Below are 13248 nucleotides of genomic sequence, written 5' to 3' on the forward strand. Positions count from 1 at the left end.
GCAGAGGATAGAGCATCAGACTGGGATGTGAAGGAACCAGGTTGGAGACCCCGAGGTCACCAGCTTGAGCACGGGTTCATCTGGTTTGAGCAAGGTTCACCAGCTTGAGCCCAAGGTCACTGGCTTGAGCAAGGGGTCACTTGGTCTGCTGTAGCCCCACGGTCAAGGCACATATGAGAAATCAATCAATGAACAACTAAGGAACAGCAACAAAGAATTGATGTTTCTCCCTTCCTGTCTGTCTGTCCCTATCTGTCCCTCTCTCTCTGACACTCTGTCTCTGCCACAAAAAAAAAGATACAAATCAAATAATCTCAGTAATTACATTAAATATAAAAAGAATAAAAGCTCCAAGAAAACATCTAATACTGTCAGTCTGTATAACAATCACAAGAGCAACTACAAAACCAAAACAACTATGTAGCTTACCAGATACACACCCAACTATGAGGACATCACTGAAAACCCTTAGTCACAGAGAGATTGAAAGTAAAACATGGAAAGAGATAAACTATGCAAATGCCAATAAAAAAGTACTATAACCACATTGTTATCAATCAAAGTAAACTTTAAGGTAAAAACATTATTGAAGATAAAAGACATTCATAATAATAAAACATATATATCCATCAGGAAAATATATATAATAATTCTAAATAACATACCTTCAAATATTGAAGAACTGAAGGAAGAATATATAATGATAGAAGATTTTAGCAAACTTCTTTCAGCATATGATAGGAAAAAATAGCAATAAATAATAAATCAGTAAAGATACAGGAGATATGAATAACAAAATTAACAAACTTGATTTATTTGACATACGTAGAATACTCCACCCAACGATAAAAGGCTATTTAGTCATTCATTCCAAGTACACATGAAACCTCTACAAAATTGGCCTTATGTTCTCCATAAATAAATTCTCAACAAATTTCAAATACTGACCATGGTAAAATTCCCAAACGTTTTAAAATTAAGCAATTCATCTTTAAAAATAAGTTATTATTTTTAAAAATCCACCGAGTCAAAGAATAAATCACAGTAAAAATTAGAAAACATGTTTAACTATAATGTAATGAAAAGATGACATCAACCTGCGGAATGTGGCTACAAGTATGCTTAAAGGAAGACAAGCAGTGTTAAATGCATGTACTAGCCAAAGAAAAGGGCTGAAAATCAATTATTTAAATATACATCTCAAGTTAATACAAAAACAGCATATTTAATCTAAAAATGGAAGGAAAATAAAAATAATAAATGAATTAATAAACTAGAAAACAAATGGACACGAAAGAAAATCAACAAAGTTCTTTGAAAAGATAATAAACAATAACACTAATTAAGAATAAAGAATGCAAAAGTTACCAAAATCAAGAATGCAATGAAAAAAAGAAACATTCGTACAAATTCTATAGACATTCAAAGATTAAAAAAAAAAAAAAAGACCCAATCAGAGGCTCCAAGTTGCTGGGCAGGGCTTGAGGTGATAGATCTGGTAAGGTATAACTGGAGTCCTTGTCCACACACAAAGGCAAGTCTGAAGCTCAATTCTGCCCATGCTGACCCACACCAGGACCAGGATGGGAACAATTGGATGATCCCTATCAGACAGCAGCAGCAGCCGCACTGACAGACCCAATCCAGGTAAATGCTGTCTCTCTCTCCAAGTCTTCACCTACCTTCATCCCCACCTAAATCTAATGCCTGATTGAGGGGCACCTGCTCATGTCACTGCAACACAGGCCCCTGTGTCCATCCGGGCCACACTTAGACTCCTAAATGTGGTCCTTATTTCTGACCACCAGTATAATGGAGGATGGGACAGTGTTCCAGGAAGAGGAACTAACTACCATGTGTAACGGCTTGAAAGTGAGATTGACCTGAAAAGACTCAGGATATCTGAATTTCTTCTTAGGTCTTCGGGGAACAGAAGGTATGAATGCAGTCACACCTAGAATGGCAGGCTCAGGGGTTCATTCTGAGGATTCTGGTGGGTCATGAACAGAAGTGATACAGTCTGAGTTAGAGTTTTAAGAGTTTTTCAAAGGCTGCTCAAAAATAGAACTGATTAGAATGGGGTAATAGGGACATTGAGGCACAAGGAGGTTGATGGAGAAATCATCAAGCTGGTAAGTGGCATGACTGAGGACTGAAGTACAGAAGTTAGTCTGTGAACCTAAGGTCACATGGCTCCAAGGTTGGACAGGGTACAAGAGAGGCCTGAGCCCATGGAGCTGGCCATGGTCACCTGCCTTTTCTCATGGGTTCTGATAGCTAAGGAAGCACTTATGGAATCCACACACAGGGAAGTGGAAGGTGTCCCAAACCCTCCCTGGTCCCAGCCCCTCTCATATGGTCCCTGGGATTATGGCGTCCTGAAACTCTTCCCCTGCACTTGCATCTGGGAACTCTGGAGAAAACCCCAATTCAGGGTCTTGAGTCCAAGACGAAGATTATATGGAAGGTGTCCCATTTCTGGAAACTAGTGGTAAAAGGTGTGGACATTTATCCCAGGAACCAGTAACGGGACGGGCAAATTGTTAAAGGTAAAGCTGAGCTGGGAGTGCTCCAGAAAACTACAGGTCTCCTTTCTTTCAGGTTGGAACAAAGATATTAGGACCAGAATCAATACTGTAATAGATGCCTGAGACACTGGGCAGCTATCATGGAGGTAATGAGAGGTTTGGATGAGAGAAGAGAGGTGGTCATAGCCAGATGCACCAGGTTTCATCTGACTGCAGAAAGAATAGACTATGAGGCTGAAGTAGGAGGAAGAATCTAGGAAGAGGCTCCTGTAGTAGTCTAGGTGAGTGCTGATGGACCAAAGTGATGGCCTTGGAGGAGGAGGAAGTACTTGGATTATGAGTCCATTTTTTAAGGAAGAACAAGCAGGTTTTTGGATGTTGTAGGTGACAAATAAAAGGAGTGAGGAATAACCTCAGGAATTTGAGTTCCAGGAAGCTAGAGGCATGGGCGTTCCACCAGCTGGTATGGGAATTATGGTGTGAATTCTGTCCCCCTAAAATTCAAGTTGAAGTTTCAATCCTTTGTACCACAAAATGCAACTATATTTAAAGATAAGGTCTTTAAAGAGGTGGTTGAGTTCAAATGAAACCTGTAAGTCAGGGTCCTAATTTGATATTAATGGTGTCAGTATAAGAGGAAGAAATACCAGGGACACATGTTAACAAAAAAAATGATCAGGTGAAGAGACAGGATGAGTACAACAATCTACAAGCCAAGGAGAGAGGCCTCAGGAGAAACCAAACCTGCCCACACCTTAATCTTGGGCTTCCAGCCTTCAGAACTTTGAAAAAATAAGTGTTCTATTGTTTAAGCCAAAAAAAGAAGAAAAGAGAATGCCAAGATGACTCAATTGAAAAAAGATAGTCTTTTCAACAAATAATTTAGGAAAAATTGGATATCCACATACAAAAGAATGCAGTTGAACCCTTACTTACACCATATAGAAAATTTAATCAAAATCAATCAAAGACCTAATGTTAGGGTGAAAATTATAAAACTCTTAGAAGAAAACAGAAAACAAAAGCTATATTACATTGGACTTGACAATGAGTTCTTAGATATGACACTAAAAGAAAAAAATAGATAATTTGTACTCCATCAAAATTTAAAAGAAAAGTGCATTGAAAGAGACTATCAAAAGAGTGAGAAGACAACCCACAGAATGAGAGAAATATTTACAATTCATATATCTGATAAAGGGTTATATCCAGAATATATAAAGACTTTCTACAACTCAACAAAAAAAACAAACAATCCAATTCGAAAATGGGCAAAGGACTTGAATAAACATTTCTCTAAAGAAAATATACAAATGGCTAATAAGCACATTAAGGGATGCTCAGCATCACCAATCATTAGGGAAATGCAAATCAAAACCATGAGATACCCACTTCACACACCCATTAAGATGGCCACTATAAAAAAGAAACAGAAAATATTGTGTTGGCGTGAATGTAAAGAGATGGGAATCCTTGTGCATGGCCAGTTGGAATGATACAACTACTGTAGAAAACAGTTTGACAGTTACTCAGAAGTTAGAGTATTGCCATATGACCCAACAATTCCACTTCTAGGTATATACCCCAAAAAACTAAAAATGGGAACTCAAACAGGTTCTTGTACATCCATGTTCATAGCAGCATTATTCACAATAATCAAAAGATGTAAAAACCCAACTCAAATGTTCATCAACAGTTAAATGTATAAACAAAGTATAGTATATACACACAATAAAATATTCTTCAGCCTTTACATGAAACGAAATTCTAAATATGCTGTAACATAGATCACTTTGAAGACATATGTTAAGTGAAATAAGCTAGACGCAAAAGGACAAATATTGGGTGATTTCATTTATGACATACATAGAGTAGTCAAATTTATGCAGACAGAAAGTTGAATAGAGGTTACCAAGGGCTGAGGGGACAGGGGAATAGGAGTTTATTGTTTAAAGGTACAGAGTTTCTGTTAGAGATGACAAAAATGTTCTAGAATTAAATAATGTCAATGAAAGTTCAACATTGGCAATGTTCTTAATGTCGCTAAATCGTACACATAAAATTGGTTTAAGTGGTCAATTTATGTTAGGTGTATGTTACCACAATTTTTAAAAGTTATACAGAAAAACTCCATCAGTGTAATTCACCATATTAACAGAATAAAGAAGGAAAGCTATGGTCATTTCAACAGGTAAAGAAAAAATCATTTGATAAAATTCAAAAAACCTGAACCTGGGCAGTAGGTTCAGTGGTAGAGCATTGGCCCAGTGTGTGAAAGTCCTGGGTTCGATTTCCAGTCAGTGTACACAGGAGAGGTGACCATCTGCTTCTCCACCCTTCCCTTCTACCTTCTCTCTATCTCTCTCTTCCCCTTCCACAGCCATGGCTTTGTTGGGGCAAGTTGGCCCCAGGTACTGAGGATGGCTCCATAGCCTAGCCTCAGGTGCTAAAATAGCTCACTTGCAGAGCAATGGCCCCAGATGGGCAGAGAATCACCTGGTAGGGGCTTGCCAAGTAGATCCCAGAGAATAAAATAAGAATGGCCACTATCACCACTCTTAATTCACATTGTTCTGGAATGCCTATAAACAATGAAAAAGAAATAAAAGTTTTAGAAATTGGATAAAAGAAATAAAATTGCCATTATGTGTAGATAATATGATTGTATAGATAGGAAATCTAAAACACTCCACAACCAGAGAATTAATCAGTGAAAAGCAAGGTCTCTACTTAAAACAGCAATATACAAAAATTCTATGTATCATAACAAACAACTAGAAAATGAAAGCTTTTAGATGGTAACATTTACAATATAATTCAAAAAACCAAATGCCTAGAAATAAATTTAACAAAATGTGAGCAAGATCTCTACATGGAAAACTATGTAACATTACTTGAGAAGTTAAAGAAAAATTCAATAAATAGAAGAATATACCATGTACATGGACCCAATATTGTTAAGGTATTAATTCTTCCCAAATTGACCTATTGATTCAATGTAATAACATTCAAAATCCCAGTCACAAAAAACTTCCCATAGAGTTAGGCAGTAAGACATAGACCTGACAAACTGTTGGAGAAGGTGACAATACATAAATAAGAAAGTGCTCCACTTCACAAAGTAACTAATTAAAAAAACACAGTGGCATATTACAGGTGCAACTATAAATATAGATGTGAGTGTTATAAAGAGCTGGAGGACGGAGAAATCAAAGGCACAGATAAGGCAATGATACTGAGTCATGAGAAAAAGTCTGGAGTAGTTGCCTTGGCATACAATTTATAATTGGTGGCAACCTCTAACACTGGCGTGATTTACTCTATTTGCTTAAGAAACACCCAGTACTGGAATTGCCTGGGCAGGGATTACAGGTTTGGACGATGGAACTCTGGCAGCAAGAGGAAAGAGAGGAAGTCATGCTGGGGACACTCACCCACGGCCCTCTCCCCACTGACATCAGCCTCTCCCCAGGCACTTTGTCAGATGATAACTCTAAGAAACCCTTTGTATGCCTGTATGGTACTATGGATCTATTTTCAGCAAAGGAAAATTCATGCATCTCCTCTTCCTTTCCACTTTCATTTTCTTAAGTAGATTTGAGATAGAAACCAAAAACCATCTCTCACTACTCTCCAGAACACCCCCAAAATAAGATGACTAAATCTAAAAACAAAATGAAATTCAAAAAACCAGATAGGCAGTTCATGCTGCTAACCCCACCACGAAGCACACGGATTTGAGTCCACAAATGGACTGATCTTGGGGCTATGTCTCCACATCTGTTCTTAACTCCTCCTCCCCGTCTTGCCTATGGTACTCTAACCTCCACCTGACTTAAAGTGGGTGAATTATAAGTTTGTGGATCTCTAAGCCCCTATATCTCCCTCTTCCTTCTATTGGCTTCGTTTTTTGCTGTTCACTACTCATTCTAGAATCTCCATCAGGAGATAATAGAGAAATAAGAGAGATTAGAATGCAATTAATTACATGTCAGGGAAAAGGTGAAAAACGACTGAAGTTACAGTTTCTAAATTTTTTAATTAGTATTACCATACGTGGTTTCTCTTTATCCAGTCTCCCTTTTCCCCTAATCATTTATTTTTAAGATCGTTTCTCTGCCTATCTTAAACAATGAAGGTCATTTGGGCTCAGATGTTGCTTGGTCCTGCCTGAGAATATTTGTGCAACTTCCTGTTTAGACATGCTTTCTGAGGATTTTGTTATTACAAATAATTTTTTTATTACTGAATTCCAGATGTAATGAAAGAAAAACACATTTGAATCATTATTTCCCTAAACTGTGAGTTCTGTATATAACTAAACTTTCTCTTAAAAGGAGCAAAATCATCTCCTACTTTCAAAATATCTTCTTCCTCTTTTAGTCTAGAACTATCTCAGCTGGTGGCACCACCATCCACTTGGATGCCTGAATTAGATACCTGGGAGTCAGCCTTGACACCTCCCTTCCACTCACTTTCTACCCCAACAATCAAGAGTCCTTTTGGGTTCACCAACTGTTTGTTTCTCAGAGCCTCCCCTCCTTCCCCAGAGGAACTGTCCACCACCCCTTCATCAGCCCTCTCTCCAATGGCTGCAGTGGTCCCCTACCCCAACTCTTGCCTCTGGTTTCCCCCTCCAATCTATCCTCCACACAGAATGCTCTATCTCAAATGAGAATATATATTCAATCAGCAGCTCCCTACAGCCTTCTGGAAGAAGGTCAAAGGCCCTGGCCAAGCATGGAAGGGCTCTAGGATCAGCTGCTCTTTCCAACCTCTTTGCCCACCATTTTTTTGCACTTTTTACTCTGGCAACCTGACTTCCTGTGGTTGCCATGCTGCTGTCTTGCAAACTCAATGCCTTTCTCATACCAGAAGCCCTCCTTGATCTATTCATTACTTTCTTGAGTACTTTCAGGTGCCTCCTGTCACTCCATTCTTTATGCTGGTTTGTAACTACCAGTTTGTATCTCTCCTCCCACCATTCAGTGACTGTTCTCCCTCTACACCACCTAGATTGGCATATAGCAGGTGCTAAACAAATATTCACCGAGCACAATGGATGGATAATTGCTTAGGTAATATGCATATTTAAATAATTTAGGCCCTGGCCAATTGGCTCAGTGGTAGAACATCGGCCTGGCATGCAGGAGTCCCGGGTTCGATTCCTGGCCAGGGCACACAGGAAAAGCACTCATCTGCTTTTCCACCCTTTCCCCTCTCCTTTCTCTCTGTCTCTCTCTCTTCCCCTCGCACAGCCAAGGCTCCGTTGGAGCAAAGTTGGCCAGGGCACTGAGGATGGCTCCATGGCCTCTGCCTCAGGCACTAGAATGGCTCTGATTGCAGCGGAGCAACGCGCCAGATGGGCCAAGCATTGCCCCCTGGTGGGCATGCTGGGTGGATCCTGGTGGGGAACATGCGGGAGTCTGTCTGTCTGCCTCCCCACACTGCTTCTCACTTCGGAAAAATCCAGAAAAAACAAACAAACAAAAACAAATAAAATAGTTTAGAAGCTAGGCCTTGGCCCAGTAGGTTCAGTAGGTTGGAGCATCATCCCAATGTGCCAAGGTTGCAGGTTTGATCCCCAGTAAGGGCACATACAAAAATCAACCAATGAATGCATAAATAAGTGGAACAAAACATCTATTTTTCTCTCTTGTCCTTCTTCTTTCTCTAAAATTAATCAATAAATAACAATAATTTAAAGACATAGTTTAGAAGTTAGATATATAAAACATAACATACAAAAGAGTAAAAACAAATATGTTTTTGAAACTTTGTCATTGCTTTGGATCCAGAGCACAGAACCAGGCCTTTGTTCTTCCCACAAATCAGTGGCATCCGGCCAAGGCATTGGATCGCTTTTGCTTCCTGAACAGAGTAAACATCTATTGCATTACTTATTAAATGCAGGTGCTGAATATTTCACATGGGTAGTCTTATTTAATCTGCAGAACTACCCTACTAGGTAAGAATTATTGTTACATTTGAGGAAACTGAGGCTTAGTAAAAAGTAATGTTCGTTGTTGGTGGAGCTGGAATTTGAAATTTGACATCTGGCCTCAAAGTTCATGTTCTTAACCATTCTAATTTCCATGGGAGTTAGGGTCAGAAGGCAGTATATTGAAATGTAGAGTCAAAATTACTCTTGGAAATAGTTTTTCATCAGAAATCTATACCTCTTTGGCAGAAAGCAGAACGCGAGTTAAAATGCATCGGCACACACTCGTAGTCCACTTCCTCCAGGCAAAGTCAAGGGCGGTATGCTCTTTATTGTAATCTACATATTTGACTTGTCTCCTTAACCATCGCTGTAATACTAGATGCTACAGCCTGATGGCTTTTTTGTCTCTCAAATCTTCGTGGCCCCTATTAGACAGGGCAAATTCATACTTGTGAACCACGTTGCAGATGGCTATCCCATCTCCCAGGAAGCTCACAGACACTCCTGCACTGGAGTTGAAGCGAACCACTGAGCACTAGATAAAGATGATGACTTGCATGTTGGAGCCGTGCTGTAAGGGATAAAAATTGTTAGAACCTCACTCAGCAGGGTGAGGTGTTTATGCTGAGAGCATGTGGAAAAGCCCAGTTGTGAAATAGCAAATTCCTGTACCCTCATCCTGTCTTCCTGTGGGACTCGGGGTGGAATGGCAGGTCTAACTGCCAGCTCTGTGTAAATGGCTCCCTCCTCACTCACATGTGTGTATATTAGAGTTTATAAATTAAATATGCAGATGAAATGATTCCATTGCATCAGGATCTCCCATTGCCCAGGGTCAGGGCATCTGACATTGACAATGAGATCCATTTTTATTTTGAGATCTCTATCTTGGAGAAATGGGAAAACTGACATGCAACGCTTCCTTCCTTCTGACCTAAATCCCTTAAGTGGTATGTTCAGAAGATTTCTCTCTGCTTTATTTTTCTCAGAGGTGAAGACCTGATGCCTATCTGCAGAGGGGAGGGGGAGGGGGAGGGAGGGTGGCCTAAAAGAGGGACTTGAACTCCTAAACTTACCTGTGCAGTCTGCATTTCTTTTCTTTGCGATAATAAGACTAAGATGTTTGCAAGGTCCTTGAACGATAGATAGATAGATAGATAGATAGATAGATAGATAGATAGATAGATAGATGCAGAACTGAAAATATGAGCCAATAAATGCTTTTTAAATTCCTTCAAGTGCTCGATTCGGCAGCACATATACTAAAATTGGAATGATACAGAGAAGATTAGCATGGCCCCTGCGCAAGGATGACACGCAAATTCGTGAAACGTTCCATATTTAAAAAAAAAAAAAAAATTCCTTCAAGAAAATTTAAGGAAGCTTAATATTTTTCATGGGAAATTATGATTCCGACCTTTTTATCTGTTTGCACTGAGTACACCATGGCCAAACTCTAATTAACTTTAGGTGAAGGAGGTTAACAACAAAAGGACTGAATTAACAGAGAGGAATCATCAACTCTCACAGAACACGAAGAGTACAATGGAGTCTACTATATGCAGTTTTTTGGTAGACATAGTAGCTTAGCAACACATATTTACTTCCTGTTATAAGAAAGATGGGCGCTATTAAATGAAGAGATCCTGCATGGTTAATCATGTGTGTAGCCACAGTGTTCCTTTAGAAATTATGTGTAGAGCTCCAGGAAATAGATGGTCATCAGCCATTGTCTTAAATGAAAAGTTTATGTCGGTAATAAGGTCAAGTACAGAAATGAAAACACTGCAACAGCAAGTCCAAAGTTCCTAGCAGAATTATCCCGACCCAAATCAAGTTGCTCCTGGTGCTGGTTTTCAATGCCATGACCACTCCTCGCAGCTCTGGGGGCCTACCTGCCCGGGAAGGAGCTGGCTCCCAGAGGCTCTTTCATTTGGGTGGGCCACAGTCTATCCAAGCTAGCGGGGGTGGGGGGAGACTCGGCCTTCCCCACTCCACACACCCCTCAGGCTGCGTGCTTCAGGCTTCAGCGTTTGAACTCTTGTTTCAGACTTTTTTAATTGTGGTGAAGTACACAGAATATAAAATTTACCATCTTAACCATTTTTAAGCATACAGTTGAGTGGCATTAAGTAGATAGATTCCCATTGTGCAACCATCACCACTACTATCCAGCTCCAGATTTTTTATTATTATTATTATTATTAAGTGAGAGGCTGGGAGGCAGAGAGACAGATTCCCACATGCACCCTGACCAGGATCTACCCGGCTTACCCACTAGGGGTGATGCTCAGCCCATCTGGGGCCGCTGCTGTGTTCCTCCAAACAGAGCTATTTCGGCACCTGAGGCGAGGCCATGGAGCCATCCTCAACGTCCAGAGCCAAATTGCTTGAACCATTCGAGCCATGGCTGTGAGAGGGGAAGAGAGGGAGTGAGAGGGAAGGGGGAGGGGTGAAGAAGCAGAGGTTTGTTTCCCCTGTGTGCCCCGACCGGGAATCTAATTCAGGATTTCCACACACTGGACCAACACTTTACCTATGAGCCAACCGGCCAAGGCTATCAGAATTTATTTTATCTTGTAAAACTGAAACTCAATACCAATTAAACAGTAACTCTGGCCCTGGCCGGTTGGCTCAGCGGTAGAGTGTCGGCCTGGTGTGCGGGGGACCCGGGTTCGATTCCCGGCCAGGGCACATAGGAGAGGTGCCCATTTGTTTCTCCATCCCCCTCCTTCCTCTCTGTCTCTCTCTTCCCCTCCCGCAGCCAAGGCTCCATTGGAGCAGAGATGGCCCAGGCGCTGGGGATGGCTCCTTGGCCTCTGCCCCATGCGTTAGAGTGGCTCTGGTTGTGGCAGAGCGACGCCCCGGAGGGGCAGAGCATCGCCCCCTGGTGGGCAGAGCGTAGCCCCTGGTGGGCGTGCTGGGTGGATCCCGGTTGGGCGCATGTGGGAGTCTGTCTGACTGTCTCTCTCCGTTTCCAGCTTCAGAGGAAAAAACAAACAAACAAAAAAAAAAACAGTAACTCCCATTCCTTCCCCCATAGTCCCTGCCAAACACCATTCTACTTTCTGTCTTTGTAAATTTGACTTCTTTAGGTACCTCATAAGTGGAATTATACAGTATTTATCTTTTTGTGACTGGCTTATGTCACTTAGCATAATATCCTCAAGGTCCATTCTTGTTGTACCCTGTGACAGGATTTCCTGGGTAGTATTTCTTTTGTCATATTTACTTTGTTCTATCTGTAGAATATTTGTGTCTGATGAGTAGTAAAAGGTGTGTGTGATAAAGAGTAAAAGGAGTAAAACAACTTGCCCACTCTTCTCATGCCCTATGCAGTGAAATTGATAGCTGGGCTATCACTTTGTTTCTATCACTAATGTGGCACCAGAGCATCCAGAAGAAAACCCCTCATAGAAAAATATTGTGAGGACCTTGGCCAGGTAGGTCAGTGGGTTAGAGCATCATCCTTATATGCCAAAATTGCGGGCAGGGCGCATATGAGAATCAGCCAATGAATGCATAAATAAATGGAACAAGTTGATGTTTTTTTTCTCTCTCTCTCAAATCAATAAATTGAAAGGAAAGAAGGAAGGAAGGAAGGAAGGAAGGAAGGAAGGAAGGAAGGAAGGAAGGAAGGAAGGAAGACTGGGAAGGAGGGAGGGAGGGAGGAAGGAAGGGGGAGGGAGAGAGGGGGAGGGGGAGGGGGAGGGAAGGGGGAAGGAGGAGGGAGGGGAAGGGGAAGGGGAAGGGGAAGGGGAAGGGGAAGGGGAAGGGGAAGGGGAATGGGAAGGGGAAGGGGAAGGAGGAGGGAAATGTTGTGAGATCATAGATTAGACCAGGGCATTCATGTGCCTTTAATGAGTCCACGGTTGGGCTTCAGGAAGCTTGTGAATTCCCTGAAACTGAAACCAAAATTGTGCATCTTTGTTTCAGGGGGGAAAGAGTGCTTAGTTTTTACCATCGTTCTGAAGGGGTTGTTGGCCCCCAAATGCTAAGCATCGCTGATCTCAGTGACATTCCAGGCAGGTTGAACTGGGATGAATTGTCATTGCTTTCTTCCATCTGGGCACACGGTACTATGAGATGGCAATGTTGCAATCTTCTGAAATACCGGTGTCAATGGAAACTCTCCACTGTACCTTGGACCCCCAGAGCACCTGCTTCCCAGGAGTACATTCAAAGGATTATGCAATTGTCTGTGTTTGGTCTAATTATTCTTCACAGTGTGTAGGAAATTAATTTTATAATGCCAGAAAAAAATGTTAATACTCAAAATATTTCTACAGGATTCAATTTCAAACTAGTATGGTAATGAGGAGCAGAAAAAAAAAAAAAACACTTAAAGTCTGGCCCCTGATCTTGAGGAACAGGAACTCATGTGAGAGAGGCAGAGATTAAATACCACAATGAACACTACTCGCAAACTCAATACAACCGGTGAACTATATAGATAAGCCAGATGTATAGTTTAGATGAATTTGCTAAAGAAATTATCTTAGCGTTGCAGTCTGTTTTAATCATGCTGCACCAATGGACAAAATTCTTATTCATGCTAAGGTCTAAAAAAAAATCTTGACTCTAGATACAAACCGGTATGCTTTCACTTCTTTGAAAGGAAAACTATGTGACTGACCTCATCTTCCTTTAAAAGTTGGCCACCAGGAAGCTCAGAGCCATATTTCTGGCTCAACAATGGCACTTATGTAAGTCCAAATATTCTCCACATATTTGTTTTATTATCTAGCCTTCTTCTTCCATTCCTCATACTTGACC

General features: G+C 41.0%; 1 non-coding gene across 1 annotated transcript; it reads left to right on the forward strand.

Annotated features, from left to right (window-relative positions):
- Window positions 1-9710: 9710 nt before the first annotated feature.
- LOC136315782 (U6 spliceosomal RNA) lies at window positions 9711-9817 on the forward strand. The gene has a single exon (XR_010727571.1). It is a non-coding gene; the product is annotated as a U6 spliceosomal RNA (small nuclear RNA).
- The last annotated feature ends 3431 nt before the right edge of the window (window positions 9818-13248 follow it).

Source organism: Saccopteryx bilineata, chromosome 11 (genome assembly GCF_036850765.1).
Source record: "Saccopteryx bilineata isolate mSacBil1 chromosome 11, mSacBil1_pri_phased_curated, whole genome shotgun sequence".
In the NCBI taxonomy this organism is placed as follows: domain Eukaryota; kingdom Metazoa; phylum Chordata; class Mammalia; order Chiroptera; family Emballonuridae; genus Saccopteryx; species Saccopteryx bilineata.